This window comes from Sorex fumeus, unplaced genomic scaffold (genome assembly GCF_029834395.1).
Source record: "Sorex fumeus unplaced genomic scaffold, SorFum_2.1 ptg000064l, whole genome shotgun sequence".
Lineage (NCBI taxonomy): Eukaryota > Metazoa > Chordata > Mammalia > Eulipotyphla > Soricidae > Sorex > Sorex fumeus.
This window is the reverse complement of record NW_026606121.1, coordinates 799,637-818,368: the sequence shown is the minus strand read 5'-3', so window position 1 is coordinate 818,368 and position 18,732 is coordinate 799,637.

Sequence of the window (18,732 nt, the reverse complement as noted above, 5' to 3'; positions counted from 1 at the left end):
AGCGTGTCTTATCTCCCCTAGGATAGCCTTGGCCAGAGCCCAGAACTTTCTGGGCTGTGAAAGTTGCTTGAGAGAGTTGGGGAGAGCTGGAGAGCTCACGGAGCATCCAGGCCTGCCTGAGGGTGACATTGGCTTCCCTCCCACCCCACTTGCTGGGGATGCAGTTGCAAAGTCTACTCCCAGCCCTACTGCCTGGGGAGGGCACTGACCCACCAGTCACCACTGCCCACTCCACAGGGCAATGCAGGATGTCCCCGAAGCAGGTCCCTAGCTGACAGCACCAAGTAAATGCTGTCAGGTGCCTCAAGCCTTGCTGCCTCCTGATGGGTCTCTCAGAACCATGGTGATGTAGGCAGGATAGGGAAGGCCCCCTCCAAGGCAATGGCAAAAGCAGACCTTGCAGAAAACAGGAAAAACCGGAAGTAAGGCCTGATAAGACCTCACCTATCTACAGCAACAGACCCAAGAAGCTCCCGCAGAAGCAAAAGACCAGGAAAGGAATTTCAAAGGCCACACACAAATATACACATCGCAGTAAAGGGGCACGTCTCATGCCACGTTCTGTCCCCGGCCTGGCTGCATCCCCAACAGTGACCTTGAGGGGACATTTCTGTTCAGAAAGAGAGAGTGACTCACGGGGGCGCCATCCTCCCTTCTCCAGAAACTAGAATCCTGACAAATGTGTGGCTATGGCCCTGCTCACAAAGGGCCTCAGGGAGGAGGCGGAGGCCTGGAGTTTGGGTGGTGGGGGGGTGGACAGACTGTATAAAGTGTGTGGCCGGGGAAAGGGCCAGAGCAGTGTCACATATAGAAAATGTATTTCCCGAGGAAACAATATTTTTCCCGAGGAAATAAAATTTATTTCCTGAGGGCACCACTGCTGCCCTCCCTTAGCAATATTTCCTTTCTCTCCCCCATATCTGGATCCTGTTGGTAATGCTGAGTTGGTCCTGATTTTGGAAGCTCAAACCCAGGCGTATCATGTATCGCATCCCCACTGGCCTATCTTCTGTCCCACCAAATTCATCCTCATTTAGAGGAAGAATTTGCTCTAGGTGAATGAAATAGTCAGTTGATATGGAAACAGTCTCCTAGTCTGAGGAGAACCTACCTGGAAGGAAGTCAGAAAATCACTAGGAAAACTGACCCCAAACAGGGAATCAACAGAAATAATGGGTGCCAAAGACAAGAGAACAGATCGGACAGATGGACAGAAAGATACCACACCAGCGGGAATCTATGCTGTCAGGAGTGACTGTGTGCTTAGTTAAAATCTTCCATGGATGAGATGATTTTCTGAAACAAGCAAAAAGCTATGTTTGGGTTTTGGGTTTTTGGATGACTCCCCTGGTGTCCGGGGCTCTGCTCCACCTCGTCTGGGTGGGTGTTATTCGTAGCAGTGCTCAGGGGACCAGGTGGTCCAGGACTTCAGCCAGGATGAGCTCTAATCCCTGGAACACTCTTTTTGGTGCCCCAAATCCTTTTTTTGTGTCTAGAGGTACTGCTATTTATTCAGCCATTGATTAAGCTGATTGAATTGGGTATGAACTCCACATTACTTTTTATTATTATTATTATTATTAAAATTGTTTCTTAAATTAAATATCTGTTAAACACTTAATATCCATCTTCCAAGATTACCACACCATATTTGATGGGGTTCGGAGAGCCCGGCAAGCTACCCAGAGTATTCGATATGCCAAACACAGTAACAACAAAGTCTCCAATGGAGAAGTTACTGGGCCCGCTCGAGCAAATTGATGATCAACGGGAGGGCCTTTTATTTAAATATGGTTTAAAACATGGGAACACCCGCAAGGGTGATTAGAGACCGCCCTAAAAGCCTCTATCCCTCTTGAAGAGCCTGGCAAGCTACTGAGAGTATCCTGAAGTATACTGCCTGCCTGGCAGAGCCTAGCAAGCTATCTGTGGCATATTCAATATGCCAAAAACAGTAAATACAATGGGTCTCATTGCCCTGACCCTGAAAGAGCCACCAATACAGCAGTGTAAAGAAGGATGAGGAAGCAGAGGCTGATAAAATCTCAAGGCTGAACTAGGCTGCCAAAATGAAGAAGGACTAAAATGAATGTCTGTACTTTCAATGCATGTACGCTGGCATCAGATGCATCCATCAAGGCCCTGATGGTGCAAGCGCAAAAGATCAAGTACGACATCATTGGTCTGACCGAGACGAGAAGACATCAACCACATCACGCCATTTTTGATACTGGAGAAGAACTGTTCCTCGGAACATGCCACAAAAGCGGTGTCGTTGGTGTCAGTGTCCTTGTCAACACAAACTTGGCCATGAGCATTGATTCATTCGAATGCCTAACAACCCAAATTGGTCGTTTACACTTGAATAGATGTGGCTCACTGCCAGCAGTTTCTATCTTCGTTGTCTATGCACCAACATCCAATTATGATAAAGAAGAAATTGAGAAATTCTACATGGAGCTGGAGAAATTCTATAAGGAAGACCACGCCTTTTACAAGATTATTGTTGGTGATTTTAATGACAAGATAGGACCGAGAAGATCAGCCAAAGAACTCCTCATTGGGACCCGAGACCTAGAATGGAAGGAACTGGGTGAGAGACTGTCTGAGTTCATGATGTCGACCAAGACCATCCATGGTAACTCACAGTTTCAGAAGGGCGAGTCTAAATACTGGACATGGGAGTCTCCCGGTGGACAGTTCCACAATGAAATTGACCACATCATATTCAACCAACGGTCTTGCCTGACCTATGTCGCTGTTGTCCCAAAATGCCAAACAGGATCGAACCACCGTCTCCTTTGTGCAAAATTCTACTTCATGAAGCAGGGAGAAAGGGCTGCAAAGTTTAAGAAGAGAACTTCCAGAACGACCACCAACTGGGAGCTCTTTGGCACTATTGTGACAATATGGGAAGATGCCATCATTAACAACGTTGACGAAGAATACGATCGACTGGTTCAGCACCTCCATGATTGTGCAAAGAACACCAAGAGAAAGATAGCCACAAAAAGATGACTGTCTTCGAAAACTCTCGAGCTCATTCGCCAACGTGGCTTGGTGAGAACCTCAAGCAACCACAAGCGAACATCCGAGCTCGCAAAGCAGTCAGATAAATGATAAAGGAAGACCTCAAAGAGAGAAGAGCAGCAGTGCTGGCCGATGCGGTAGAAGCTGGGAAAAGCATTCGCAATGCCTACCTGTCCTTCGCTAACTACAAGACCAAGATGACTGCCCTCTGACATCCTGATGGATCTATCACATCTTCCAGAAGGGCAATGGAGAAGATTATCCTTGACTTCTACTTGGATCTCTTCGATAGCCACATCCACCTGCCCACATACCAAATTTCACAGGATGGATATGTCATTCCCAACGTTCTCCATTCCAAAATCCAACACATCATTTCGTTGGTAAAGAGGCAAACAGCACCCGGCCCAAACAAGGTCAGACCCGAACACCTGAAGAACCTGAAGAACCTGCCATCAGAACTCATCAATACACTGGCTCGGCTCTTCACACGCTCCCTGTCTGAATGCAAGGTCCATCCCAATGGAAAACCAGCAGGACTCTTCTACAGTACAAGAAGGGAGACATTCACGACATTGGCAACTATTGCCCGATCTGCCTGTTGTCTGTCGTCTACAAGCTGTTCACTTAAGTCATCATGAATAGGATTGGCAGAACACTAGATGAAGGACAACCATGTGAGCAAGCCAGGTTCTGCAAAGGATTCAGCACAATCAACCATATAAACACAATAACCAAGCTCATTGAAGTTCGTCAGGAGTTCAAGATGCCGCTCTGTCTCATGTTCATTGATTTAAAGAAGGCCTTTGATTCTGTTGAGACTGAAGCAGTCATCGAAGCCCTAGCCAAACAGGGCGTTCAAACTCAATACATCAGGATCCTCCATGAGCTGTATTACGGATTCACTACCAGGATCTCACCATTCTACAGGAAGGTGATCATTGACGTCGAGAGGGTTTCGGCAGGGTGACACCATTTCACCGAAACTTTTCAGTGCCACCCTCGAGAATGTCATGCGATGACTGGAATGGGAAGGAATGGGAGTGAAGATAGACGTTTGGCAACTACACCACCTCCGCTTAGCTGATGACATCGTTCTAATAACTCCAAACATTAGCCAAGCAGCACAAATGCTGGCCAACTTTGACTGTGAGTGTGGAAAGGTCAGCCTACAGCTGAATCTCACAAAGACAATGTTTATGAGAAACGGACTGGTTCCTGACATTCCATTCACTCTCAATGGAATGACCATATCCGAATGAAACCGTTATGTGTACCTAGGTCGAGAACTCAACATGACGAATGACCTGGCACCTGAGTTGCACAGGAGAAAGAGAGCAGCTTGGAATGCCTTCAAGAGTGTCGAACAAATAGCTAAGAGGATAAAGAACCTCTAGCTCCTGCACATCTCTTCAATTCCACTGTTCTTCCTGCATTAACATATGCCTCAGAGACCTGGGCCCTATGAAAACAGGATGAAAACACTATTCAGGCCTCCCAAAGAAGAATCGAAAGAGCTATGCTTGGAGTATCACGCTTCACTCAAGTGAGAGAAAGAATCCGGAGTTCCGATCTCCATTGACGATCAAGAATCAGGGATGCTGTCTTGTTTGCCAAGTTGTCGAAAATCAGATGGGCTGGACATGTAATTTGATTTGGAGATGTCCTCTAGACAAGAGCTGTTACTGACTGGATTCCACGAGATGTCAAAAGATGGCATGGCCAGGTGCCAGGTCATTCGTCATGTTGAGTTCTCGACCTAGGTACACATAACCTACAAGATGGTCAGACTTCTTTGTCAAGACCCTGAACAATCAGTTTGAGGCTCTTCATGTTCATGGAGCGAGCAGACGCCATTGGGCTACACTAGCACGCAACAGGGACAAATGAAGACATTACTGGTGCCTGCTCGAGCAAATCGATGAGGAACAGGATGCCAAGCGATCAAGCGATTAAAACTGTTTTTAAATTGAATATCTGTTAGATAGACCATTACAAAGTTGTTCATAATTGGGTTTCAGTCATACAATGATCCATCGCCCATCCCTCAACCAGTGTATATTTCCCACTACCAATGTCCCCTTTTTCCCAACCACCATCCCCAAGCCCCACACCCCCACCCCAGCCTCCCTCTATGGGAGGCACTTTCCTTCTCACTGTCTCTCTCCTTTTCCTTTTGTGCATTATGATTTCCAATACAGGTGCTAAGGGGTCATGGTGTTTGTTCAGGGCACAAGGTATTTTTATCAGGACAGTAAGGGTGGAGTAGCTTTCCAATTGGTTGGCCACTATGGGGTGTGGATATAACTGGCAACACTTCCGGAAGTTCAGGGTGGTGGGGGAAGGTAGCCCATCCCAACTTTGAGAAAGCCTGGAGATTTCAGTCACAAACTCACATACTCGAATTATCCGCAGATTCTATCTTGGTGAGGTTCGTCCTGAGACGATGGAGTCAGGCCAGGGGTATGGCTGCAATTTTGGATTGTGGAAGCAAGTGGCTGCCAGGTGCTCTGCTTGGGCAGGCCCCTGGACAACATGTGCCCCTACAATTTACCCAGGTCTGTTTAGCCATGCACAGGTCTGGGGATAATTGTGGCTTTTGATTTCTTTTGAGATTTATGGGTCTCTGAAATAGGTTGTTTAGCTGAGTTGGAGGTGGTTTGTGGGTATGGTTCCCACAAACCTCACTTTTGGCCATTTAAGTTCTTAGTAAACTTGGCCTCTAGTATTGGGTCCAGCCAAAGGCAGAGTGGCAATTTTGGTGTACCAGGAAGCCTGAAGCACCATCAGCTGCTGATGCTCTCTCCCTACAGGTACAGGTTGACCTATTGGTGGCACCATAGCCCTTCCCCCCTCCCCCAATCTTCAATCTTTATCATGCACGTAAGAGATAACTATCTCTCATTCTAGATAAACTTTCAGTATCAATGTTCCAAACCACAATGCCCAGAAGAAGAGACGGGGTGAGAGGTGCGGGTGGAGAAGAAATGCACCTGCCATAGAGGCAGGCAGGGGGTCAGCATTAGAGGGTGATGGGAGGGAACCTGAGGACACTGGTGCTGGGAAATGTAGACTGTTGGAGGGATGGGTGTTGGAATACTGTATGACTGAAATCATAAACAACTTTATAAGGTTCTATATAAAAGTGATTCAGTTTAAAAATGTTTTTGAAAAAAGAGATAATTAGCCCTTATTCTTCTGTAGACACAGAGGAAAATCTTTAATTTTTTTTCTTTTGGGTCACACCCAGCACTGCTCAGGGGTTACTCCTGGCTCTGCACTCAGGGATCATTCCTGGTCGTACTTGGGGGACCCTATGAGGTGCTGGGGATGGAACCCAGGTCTGCTGAGCGCAAGGCAAACGCCCTCCTGTCTGGACTATAGACCCTCCCCAAAGAAGAAAATCTATAAAGTGATACCTCTGGGGGTCTGATGGGGAAACTCTGGTGAAAGTTGTTCTCAAGAACGAGCCCTAAGGAAAGACTCTAAGGACACGGAAAAACCCGGGACGCAGGCTGTTCTGATTCCTGGCTGAAGTTGCAGGAGGGTGGGAAGCTGATACTCTGCTACAGATGCCAAAACATCACCGCTCACATAGCAGTTGATTACCAGGACGTGTGCGACCCCTCTTGTCAGTGGACACAGTTTTGTGAACACACTGATGCATCTATCAGCATCTTGAGCTCTCTCTCCTTCCCCCACTTCGGGCCAGCCCAGCAAGGGCTCCAGGGAGGTCAGTGCCAGGGAATTCAGAGACTTTGGGCCAGAGTGATCCTCAGAGCCCTGCTGGCATGTGGCATCGAGACTCTTAAAACTGGAGCCTGGGGTCTGGACAATAGTCCAGCGTGGAGGGCATTTGCCTTGCACTTGGCCGACCTGGGTTCTATCCCTAGTATCCCAAAGAGTCTCCCAAGCACCACAAGGAGTGATCCCTGAGCACAGAGCCAGGAGTAGCCCCTGAATTATATCAGGTGTAACACAAAAACAAAAACAAAACAACCCAAACCCAAACCCAGGAACCTTGTTGGCTTGGGGACAGGCGGTACTCCCTGGGGACCTTGTGCTCTGAGGAGGCTTTAATGCCCGAGGACCAGGGGCAGTCCAGGGCTTCCCTGGCACAGCTGGAGAGGGCCCAGCTCAGTGCTGGGTCTGTGTCCCTACTGTTGGCCAACAAGAAAGTGTGTGTGGCTTCAGGGGCAGCGCGTGGCTGTGGGCTCCAGAGGGATCGTGTGAACGCGGGGGGATATTCTGAACAGGGTAGTAGGACCCCAGCCTGGCTGCCTGGCATGTAAGGCCCCACCCACTTAGCAGACTCCCAGTTCTGGGGGTTGAGCCCCGATTTTGCTGTGCTGGGAGTCTCCTCCTGAAACACCCCTCCCACCGGTTCTCACAAAAGCAAAACTCTAGGTTGTTTTGTGGGGCAGTGGGGGTCTCACTCCCTTGCCCTTTGCACAACTCTCAGCGTTGCTCTGATTTCCAGACCCCTGCCACCCCTTCCATCTCCCCCCCATCCTGCTCCCAGCGTCACCCAGCACCATCCTGGGCCTTGGAGATATTCTACAGGGTCACCTGCTTTCCTCCTGGGTCCCCCCACTACCATTAGGGCTTATCTCTTCTAATTCCCTGTGATTGCTTCCTGTTACAGAGTACAGTTCTTCACTCAGCTCACAGAAGTTTTCCCTTGTGAGTTCTGCTCAAATCCCCGCGCCCCCTGCCCCCCGACCCGGAGAGCAAGAGAGAGAGCACAGGGCTCCGGCACCAGCCTAAATGTAGTTTAGCCATGTCACGGTGCAGACCCCAGCTCAGTGTCTGTCCCTGAGCACAGAGCTAGGCCAGTTTCTGAGCCCCGCCTGACACAGCCCCAGTTTTCTTCCTTGACCGTGGCAGAGATAGCTAAGGACTCCATGCTCGTGTCTGGTTGTTGAAAACCCAGTTTGATCCTTGGCACCATGTGACCTCCTGAGTACAGCAGGTTCAGCTCTGCAGAACCCCACGTGCGGCCTGGGTGACCCCAACACACAGGGCTAAAACATCCTTGCGTCCTGGGCCCTTGATTGGAATGCTGGCCGGGCTGACCGACAGTGACCAGGAGTGGCCCTTGGGGCCCCTGAGAATGACTTGGGAGGCCCCTCATTACCAGAAAATATTTTGAACTCTATATTGCTTTGTAGAACTTGGGGGTTAAGGGGTGCCACCCAGGAGGTCAGCATGTACCCCTGCGGCAAGTGCATGAGCAGCTAAGGTGTCTTCAGGCTTCCTGATACCCCAAAATTGCCCCTGTGCAGACCCCAACAATTTGGAACCAAGTTTCTGGAAAAATTCAACGGTCAAAAGTTAGGTTTATGGGAGTCACAAACGAGCTCCAGCTCAGCTAGACAAGCTTAAGGTAAAGGTAAAGGCCCTCCCGTTGATCATCAATTTGCTCGCGCGGGCCCAGTAACGTCTCCATTGGAGACTTTGTTGTTACTGTGTTTGGCATATCGAATACGTCACAGGGAGCTTGCCAGGCTCTGCCGTGCTGGCAAGATACTCTCGGTAGCTTGCCGGACTCTCCGAGAGGGGTGGAGGAATCGAACTCGGGTTGGCCATGTTGGCTGCGTGCAAGGCAAACACCCTACCGCTGTGCTATCGCTCCAGCCCTAGACAAGCTTAATAATCTATTTAGCATCTGTCTCAGGGGCAGGCTGGGCGTGGGGGGAAAGGTCAAAGTAATAATGGGAGGAAGGTGCAGTGGTGGTGAGATTGGTGTTGAAGTCTGAATGTAAACAATTTTTTAAACAGCTTTATGAAAAATTTAAAATGTAGAAAAACAAGAATTTGGGCTTAAAAGTAAGAAAGTAGACAATTGCCCCTATCCAGTTATGCAATGGGTTAGTCTACAAAGCAAAGTCTCTGCAGGTTAAGAATCCATAAGTAAACACAAACTTAGGAGTGTCAATAGCTGACAAGATTCTTTTGCTGTGATGACTTTGCATGGTGAAAGTCAACTCAAAATTACTTTATTTTCCTATATTTATTTAAAGAACAAATGAGTACGAATATCACTTTAATTCCATGAATTAAAAATTGTATTTGGACAAGCATACCTGGCACTCTTCAGGGCTTCCCTCTGCTCTCTGCTCAGGGATCCTTCTTGGTGAGGTAAGAGACCATATAAGGTAGTAGGGATTGAACCTGGGTCAGCCACATGCAAGGCAAGCGTCCTACCCACTGTCCTACCCACTGTCTCCAGCCCCCCAAATTTTGTTTATTGATGACCAAATTCTTCAGAAGTGTAACTGAAATAGAGAATGCGAAAAGGAAGAGGCTTTAGGACAAAGAGGCTGGCCCGAGCAGCTGACTCACCTGGGATGCTGAGTTTGGTCCCCTGGATGGACTGAATCACCCATGGCCCGCATCTCTTTGTGTTCAGCATCACTCTGCAGAAGTACGTGGTCGCATCCGCCTCCGCAGGTCCCAGATGAGGAGGGCTCCCTGGTTCTGGCCCTGTGTCCAGTCCAGATGGAGATGGTCCTTGAACTCCTCATGGGTTCCAATTCAGAGTCTGGTTGTAGATGAAATCTCCATGGAAGTGCTTCCACTTCCAGCCTATCTTCACCTCAGGATTCTTGGTTAACTCCCAGCTGTGGTGGAAGGAGCAGGGGATGCGGACGGAGCCGCCCTCAGGGGCTTCCAGGTGCTCTGGCTGGTTGACCCCAAAGTCAGTGTTGCAGTCTCCAGGGGCAGCTGGTTGCAGGGAGAGACACAGAAGTGTGAGCCCCACACCCCATGTGCAGGGCAGGATGGTCAATCTGAGCAGTGTCCTCTGTCCAGGCTTAATGGATAGGGATGACCCAGCACCAGGGAAGCCCTTTACTCCTGTCCATAGGCGCCCTGCCCTGGACTCCTAGAGGTGCGTCCTCCAGGTGCCAGCCGCACCCGGAGGGGTTCTCCTGTCCGGTCACTCACCGTCCAGCATGGAGGCCAACAGGGGCAACAGCAGTAGCGGGACCGGGTCCATGCCGTGCTCTGCTCAGGGCGGGCGGCAGCAGGGCTGCTCTGGGGAGCTGCCAGGGGCTCCTGAGCACAGAGGAGAGAGGAGCAGGCAGGGACAGCGCAGGGAGCCTGAGTGTGACCAGCGCTTCCTGTGACCAAGGCTGCTCTGTTCCTGTATTGCACAAGGGCTTCCCCGTGGCCAGTGAGGGGGTCCCACCTGCCTTAGGTGCAGGGCCGGGTCCTGACCCGGGTGCTTGGCTCTGTCAGAGCAAGGGGCCAAGAGATGGGGGCTGGCACCTGGCCACCCTCAGTGCCCACTCTAGGGACTGTGCTCACCCGTGCCCAGGCTGAGACAGTCCAGGGCTGAAGGGTTAGGCCAAGAGGTTGGCAGCTGGGATTTCACAGAAGAAGTGCTCTCAGCTTCTGCAGTGGCAGCAAATAAAGTGACTTCCCTTCTCCCTGTCCCCAAGCCCAGCGTCACTTCTCAGGTTCCCCTTTGCACTGCCAAGTTCTCCTTTTCTCCCTCGCAGGGCTAAGGAAGGAGGTTCAGTGTCTTCACAGAGACCCTTGTCTGTCAGTCCTATACACGTTTTGCCTCTTAACATATATATTTATATTATAGCACAGCGGGTAGGGTGTTTGCCTTACACGCGACCAACCCAGGTTCGATTCCTCCGTCCCTCTCGGCAAGCTACTAAGAGTATCCCGCCCGCACAACAGAGTCTGGCAAGCTCCCTGTGGCATATTCGATATGCCAAAAACAGTAACAACAAATCTCACAATGGAGACATTACTGGTATCCACTCAAGCAAATCAATGAACAAAGGGAAGACAGTGTTACAATGCTATAATATACGTATATTATATGTATAATTTTTGGTTTTTAGACCTCACCTGGCAGTGCCTAGGGCTTTCTTCTGGCTCTGTCTCAGGTATCACTCCTAGTGGGCTCAGGGATCCATATGGGGGGCCAAGACTCAAACCCGGGTTGGCCGCATGTAAGACGAGCACCCTGCCAGCTGTATCACACTTTCAGCCTCTATTTGTATATTCTAGACAACGATTTCCAAAGGTGTTTTCAGTAGGTCAGCCATCCATGTTCCTGCCCTCATTCCCGTGACCTCGTGACCCCATCCCTTCCCTCCAGGCTCTCTCCTACCCGCTACCTTCATCCTTGGCAGATACATATTTGAGCTCAATCATTGTGTTTCGGGTCCCATGCTCCAGAATTGATGGGTCTAGTATATCTGGGCACCTCACAATTCCAGGTTGTGGTGGTCACGTCATGCTGGGCCACCCCTGAGAAAGTTGAACCTGAAGCCTCAAGGGTTGAAACCTTCTGGGCCATGGAAGAAGCTGCAGAAATTGGGATCAAGGGTCCCAGCAAAGGCCCAGGACTGGAAGCTTCTATACCTCCTTGATAGTTGTCTTCATTTTTGAAAAACTGTTTTTGTTGTTGCTTGTTTTGGGGCCATTCCTAGTGGTGCTCAGAGATCAAATCTGAGTCAGTCACATGCAAGGTAAGTGCCCTCCCCGCTGTACTATCGCTACAGTGCCCCCGTTGCCTTCTCCTCTATCTCTCTCTTTCTCTCTCTCTCTTTCTCTGTCTCTCTCATCCTCCCATTCTCTCTCATCAAAGTAAACTTTCCAACTTGAAATGACACTTGTGGTGGAGAATTTAAGCTCATGCTCATCCATTCAAAGAAAGAAATTACTAAAAATATGATTTAAAACGGTAATAAGGAAAAATATAAAGGAAAGAAGGAAAAAAGAAAGGAAGAAAAGAAAAACCAGGAAGATTTTGGTGTTCGCTCTAATACAGTTGAAATTTTAGCTCCAAAATGCTCAGCCTTATCTTCTAGATTTGCAGTGCCTCAAGATGATCACTAGGGGGCACCAAGGCAGCAGCCCGCTGGAACCTTGTGCTGTTTGAGGAATCTTGTGTGTCAAGGATGAACGGAGCAGCCCCAGCTACAACCCGAGGGTGTCGGCAGGAGTGTCAGCCGACTCAGTGTCCTGGAATGATCGAAATGCAAATTCACTTTCTATCAGTTTCCACAACACGCAACTCCCTTTTTCCCTCTTCTTGCTTTCTGGGTGCCTGGCTGGGTGTCTGGGTTGTGACACGTAAGGGTTCAGTGGCAATTTTTGCTTTGCCCTCCCTGTGCCCTTGGAATCAGGAAGTGTGTTCCCTCGATGTACTGTTAGAGTGTTGGGGAAGTCAGGAACAGGAGCCGGGAAACGGGCAGCCAGAGGCAGGAGCGCAAGCAGCCTGTCCTGAAGCTGGGCGGAGATGAACAGGTCATAGATCACAGAGCTGACCAGGGCGGAACAGAGGGACCCAAACTCACCTGTGCCCATGGCGGTAAGGGAGCGGGACCACCAAACCAGGAGATTAGTAAATGTCTCCCTGGGACCTAAAACCCAATGTATCGTCACACAGTCTAAGCTATAAGGGACCCTGCTAAGGCCCATGTCGTTCCCCTCCTGCCTCAATGTCCCTCAGTGTACTGTCATGACACAACCAACGACAATACTTCATTCTTGTGTTCTTCTCTTTATCTCACCACTGCACTGTCTCACCACTTACAAAAATGCTCTGTGGGACCAGAGCCATAGTACAGTGGGGAGGGCTTTTGCCTTGCAAGTGGCAAACACTGTTTTTTTGCCTTGCAAGTGGCCAACACTGGTTTGATCTCTGGCATCTATATGGTCCCCCTTGCATGTCCAGGAGTAATATCTGAGTGCAGAGCCAGGAGTAACCCAGTGCATTGCCAAGTGTGACATTGCAGAAGGAAAGAAAGAAAGAAAGAAAGAAAGGAAGGAAGGAAGGAAGGAAGGAAGGAAGGAAGGAAGGAAGGAAGGAAGGAAGGGAGGGAAAGAAAGAAAGAAAGAGAGAGAGAAAGAGAGAGAGAGAAAGAGAGAGAGAAAGAGCTGAGAGACTGAGGAAATGGTAGGGAGGTACAAACAGCCCTTCCCAGGGTTCTGGAGAAGGAACAAATCTCCAACACTACAATAAACATCTCTCATTAAGAAAAAAGAAACGATGGAGCTAGAGTAATCATACAGCAGGTAGGGTGTTTGCCTTGCACACGGCTGACCCAGGTTTGATCTTGGCATCCTATAGGGTTCGCCAAGCACCGCCAGGAGTAATTCCTGAGTGCAGAGGGAGGAGTAACTCCTGAGAATTGCTGGGTGCAACCCAAAAAGAAAAAGAAAACAGGAAAAAGAAATGCGGGGCTGGAGATGGGGAGATACAGACAGCCGAGGAGGGGGCTCAGAGCCAGGGTGCGCGCAGGGTTGCTCCCCCGAAAGCCTCGTCTGGGTGTAGAGCGGCTGCTGTCTCAAGGGCACCGTGGTCTCCCCACCCATCACAGAGGGAAGGAGTGCCAGTCTCTGCTCTCACCACTGTTGGGAAACTGAGGGTCTGGAACCGGCGCCCCCTTACTCTGAGCCCTGAGACCCTCTTTATTCCTCAGGAAGCCCAATCTAAAGCCAGTGCTGGTGGCGCCTCAGCACAGGGATTTGGGGGACCCAAGCATTCAGCGCTTCAGGAAATCATTGACGGGGAGATGGAGGAAGCACGCCGGGAGGAATCGCAGGGAGAGGGCGGAGCAGGCTGCCAGGGCCCAGGGTCGCGACACTCGCCTCCTTCTTGCCTGGCATGAAGACATGGGTGATGGTGAACATGCGCAAACTGCGCTGACCACTCAGCTGCCAGGACCCAGCTGGAGAGAAGATAAAGGTCTAGAGATAAGGTGGCAGAATTTGTTTATTTTATTATTTTTAAAAATGTTTTTGAACCACATTAGCAGTGCTCAGGGGTTACTCCTGGCTTCGAATTCAGGAATCCCTCCTGGCAGTGCCCAGAGATCAAACGGGATGCCAGAAACTGAGGCTGTGTCAGCTACATGCAAGGCAAGTGCTCTCTCTGGTTGACACCTCTGGTATTTCTTCTGGAAGACTGAGAAATCTTTGCTCATAAAAAATTTTTTTTTCTGGGAGTGGAGAAATGGTACAGCGGGTAAAGTGCTTGTCTTGCACGCAACCAACCAGGGTTCGATCCCTGGCATCCCATATGGTTTCCAAACACCAGCAGGGGCAATTTCTGAGCACAGAGCCAGGAGTAACCCCTGAGCATCACCAAGTGTGGCCCCCCCCAAAATTAATAAAATTGTCTCTAGTCTCTAGCCCTCCCGTTGATCATCGATTTGCTCGAGCGGGCCCAGTAACGTCTCCATTGGAGACTTTGTTGTTACTGTGTCTGGCATATCGAATAAATCACGGGTGGCTTGCCAGGCTCTGCCGTGCGGGCGAGATACTCTCGGTAGCTTGCCGGGCTCTCCGAGAGGGGCGGAGGAATCGAACTCGGGTCGGCCATGTTGGCTGCGTGCAAGGCAAACGCCCTACCCGCTGTGCTATCGCTCCAGCCCAGCTGGAAAATTACTTTTCTTTTTGTTATAGAGATATACAGTGAAGATACAGTCCTTGTCCCATATTTATTTATTTTGCAGCTTGAGATGTTAGGCAGTTATTCCTTTGAAAAAATCTGACTCGACCTGATTTCTAAAGTCTATCACTCTCTCGGTATCCTCTGTATCTCTCTCTCCCTTTCTCTTCCGCCAATTGTCAAATTTTTATTTAAAAATTTTTAATGAATCACTGTGAGGTACAGTTAGAGACTTACAAACTTTTGTGCTCACGTTTCAGTCAAACAATGATCAAGTACCCATCCTTCCACCAGTGCCCATTCCCTACCACCAATGATCCCAGTATCCCTCTCCCACTCATCGCCTCCCTCTACATCCCCACCCCCACCCCCCTCCGCCTCTGTGGCAGGCACATTCACTTTTACTCTTTCTCTCCTTTAGGGTGTTGTGGTTTGCAATGCAGGTATTAAGGCTGGACTTCATGGCCCAGGCGTGCACAAAGGCCATGGGCAGACGGCTGAAGGCGGCGCGCAGGAGCGTGGGCCAGTCGTTGCGGCGCCCGGACTCGTAGCTGGTGTTGTCCAGCTCGGTGACCACCAGCGGGCGGCTCCAGGGCCAGCTGCGAGGACACGGCCGCATGGATACCGGCCAGGCGCCACACGGGGATGCACGCGGGGAAGGCAGTGAAGTGGACGTCCGTCCACGGAGAGCAGGAAGCCACAGGGTGCGCCTGGGCAGCACCACGGCCAGCAGCGGCCCCGTCTGGTAGGTGAAGATCCAACAGCCTCAGGGCTGTAGGGAGCGGGGAGGGATAGGCGGCCAGGCAGCTCATTTCCAAACGGGTGATGCCTGAGCACAGTCAGAAGGAGCCCCTGAGCATTGCTGGTGTGACCCAAAAACCCAGCCCCCGCTCCAAACAAATGGAAGGCCAGAGAGATGGGTGGACAAATGGAGCTTCTTCTGCAAGCTGCTGTCGCGGGTGATTGATCCTTGGCACCACGTGATCCCCACCCGCGCCTCCACCCGGCACCGCCAGGGGGCACTCCCGAGCATAGCGTCGGGAATAGCCCCCCCAGGTACCGCCCACTTCCCAAAGAAACAGCTGGAAGAGAGAAACTCCAGGGAATCCAAATGTTACACTCACGAGACACAAGCTATGTGTTTTGTTTTTAAAAAACTGATCGTCCAAGTGTTCACCAAGGAAGCGGAAACATACATGAAAGACTTGGGGTCTTCTGGCGAACACGCAGGGGGCTGGAGGGGGGCGTTGTCATGTCCCTCATCCCAGTTTGATCCGTGGCGCTGTGTGAGACCCCTGAGACCCCGGGAAGCCCCTGAGTACTGCTGGGTCAGGTGACCCCAACTACATCTGGGCCAACAGGCCTGAGACAGATCTGAGGGAGGGAAAGAGAAGGAAGGAAGGAGGGAAGGAAGGGAGGACGTTAGAGAGATGCTCAGAGGCTTGGAGGCACACACTTTACATGCAGGACCCCCAGTTCCATCCCCGGGACCACATGCTTCCCTAAGCACCAAGCTGAGAGCAATCCCCAGGCACCCCAAGGTATGACCCAAAGACCAGGGAATAAAAAGCTAATAGAAGGGGTCAAGGCCATAGTACAGTGGGGAGTGCACTTGCCTTACACATGGCCAACCCGGGTTCGATCGCTTGTACCCAATATGGTTTCCCAAGCCCTACCAGGAATTATCCCTGAGCAGAGTCAGGAGTCATCCCTGAGCACCACTGGGTTCAAAAATAACACAAACAAAAGCAACAACCAAAAAAAACCCAAAAAAGAAATAGGGGAAATAAAGAAGGAAGACAAAAAAGACAAGGGAGATGAAAAGAAAAAATGGAATTAAATTGGGTTGAAGGAGCCAAGGTTTGGACAGATTCACAACACTCATCCAAAGCAAAAAAAAATAATGAGAAATTTAATGCAATGTGTCATTCTGAAGGGGGCTCTGCAACAGAAAAATTATATTTGGAGAAAAGTAAAGAAGTCTGGTGCCAGAGACATTGTACAGGGTTCAGGCTGATGCTTTTGCCTGTGGCCGACCTTGGTTTGATTGGCTGGTGCCCTGAGCATCTTGGGTGCAGGCCTAAGGGCCTTGAGCACTGAAGGGTGTGGGGTTTTCACTGGGGGTCCCAGGGAAATCCCAGCACTGAAGAGCCAGGGTACCACTGCTCATTCTTAGGTCCTGAACTGCCACAAGACCCTTTTAGTACAGAACTCTTGGTGAAGATCCTGGAATCATTGTTTGGGTTTTGGTTTGGGGGCCACATCCAGTGGTGCTCAGGGGCTACTCCTGGCTCGGTCCTCAGGAATTACTCCTGGCTGTGCTGGGGGACCATATGGGATGCTGAGGATCGAACCCAGGTTAGCTGCATGCAAAGCAAGAGCTCTCCCACTGTGCTATTACTCCAGCCCAGATTCTGGAACCGTTGGTGGGGGACCCAGACCTCTGGAGCACAGCTTGGGACGGTCCCTATCAATACATACAATGATACATATAATACATAAAAAATACATAAAAAATTTTGTCTCCACTGCCCAAAAGGCAAAGAAATTGAAATAAACAACAGACAGTAGCTAATACCAAGGCATCAATATTGGCTCAGGAATTGCAACAATTATTCCAGGTTGATGAGGGACGTGTGAGCATAAGGAAAGCAAATACGAGAACGTGCTGCCATCTGCTCAGCGTCTTCCTAAATCAAAAACTGTTATCCTCAAAGTCATACAAGAATTCTCACTCTTTCACAGGTGTTTATCCAAGAGAAAGAGAAATATTTGCCTACAAACACCTTCTGTTCATTTAGAGTCCCCTCCCAGTCTGGAAGTGACCCAGATGGTCTTAGTTCAATCCACTGATTACACAAAATCACTCAGAAACATTTCAGAGAGAAGAGAGAAAGAAAGAAGAAAAGTGCCTGCCACAGAGGCTGGCTGGGCGGTGGGGCTGGTGGGAGGGGACTCAGGGTCATTGGTGGTGGGAAATGTACCCTGGTGTTGGAGCACTGTATGATTGAAACTCATCATGAAAGCTTTGTGACTATGTATATCATGGCATGGTGATTCAATTAAAAAATTAAAAATTAATAAACAATTATGTCACTAAACAAAAGAAACCAGGTACCCACATGCTTTATGGTTCAGAGAAAGTCCATCAATCTTTGCCTGGGGCTGGCGGCAGGTGTGAAACTGCTGCAGGAACTCCAGAAACCTCTAGGAGGCACAGTTCCATCTCTGGATTGTGATGGAATCACAATCCATCACAGTTCCTTTGGCAACAAGTTTACCAAAACCTGACCAGCCTGTGAAACAAGCACCTTGCATTGTACAGTGACTTACAAAATAGCATCAAAACCCCAAAGTCAGATACAGGGCTTTGAACCTCTAGGGCAACAGCTTAAAAAGAAAATTGTCTCAGAAAAATGCGTCCCGATCTTTCTTACACTACCCAGTGGGCATTCTCCTCCCAGAGAGTGTCTTCCAGTCCATTGTCTTCCAGTAGAATGTGCCACCAAACCATCGCAGGGTGAGGGAGGGGGACGGGCACAGAACCAGGGCTCTCCGAGTCCACATCTGCATCCTGCACAGATGACTTTAACCTTAGTTGACTGGCAGGGGGTCCACATTTGCAAGTTACAACTTCCCCATGCCCCAACGGCCCCCAGAAATAACCCCTAAAGTCCACGGTGGTCCCTTTCTCTCTCCCCAGATTCTCTGCAGAACCCCCACCACCCGCTGGAGTGCATGAGCTGGGACCGCTTAGAGCAGGGGACAGAGAGCAGGTAGGTGCCACCTCCCCCAGGGCCAGCACCTTCAAGTTGAGGACCCAGCAGCTATGCCCAGAACAGGTACCTGCAGTCAGTCCTGGGCTGATCCCAGTGGTCTCCAGCCACCCGGATGACCTCCCAGAAGCTGCCCATGGCATAGCTGTCCTGGATGGGACCCCTCAGGTGGTAAGTGGAGGCCTTACCTTCTGGACTTCCGGGATGGGAGGTCAGTACAGGAGAGAGGTCAGGCTGGTGTCCAAGGTCAGCTTGGACAGAGAGTTGGAGGGAGGGCAGGTTCAAGTACTTGGAAGCAGCGGGGAGGATTTCTGGGGGTGAAAGGGGTTGATGGACAGGAAGTATATTTTCACACAGAGGATCTGTGGGTAGAAAATGAAATCTCACGGGGTCTTATGTTTTCCTCATTTCTTCTGAAGGTGGAGGTTTCCTTTCACCAGAGCTAGACCCTGCCCCCAGAGCAGCCCCAGAAGTCCTGCCAGCCCATCCCAGGCTGGCACT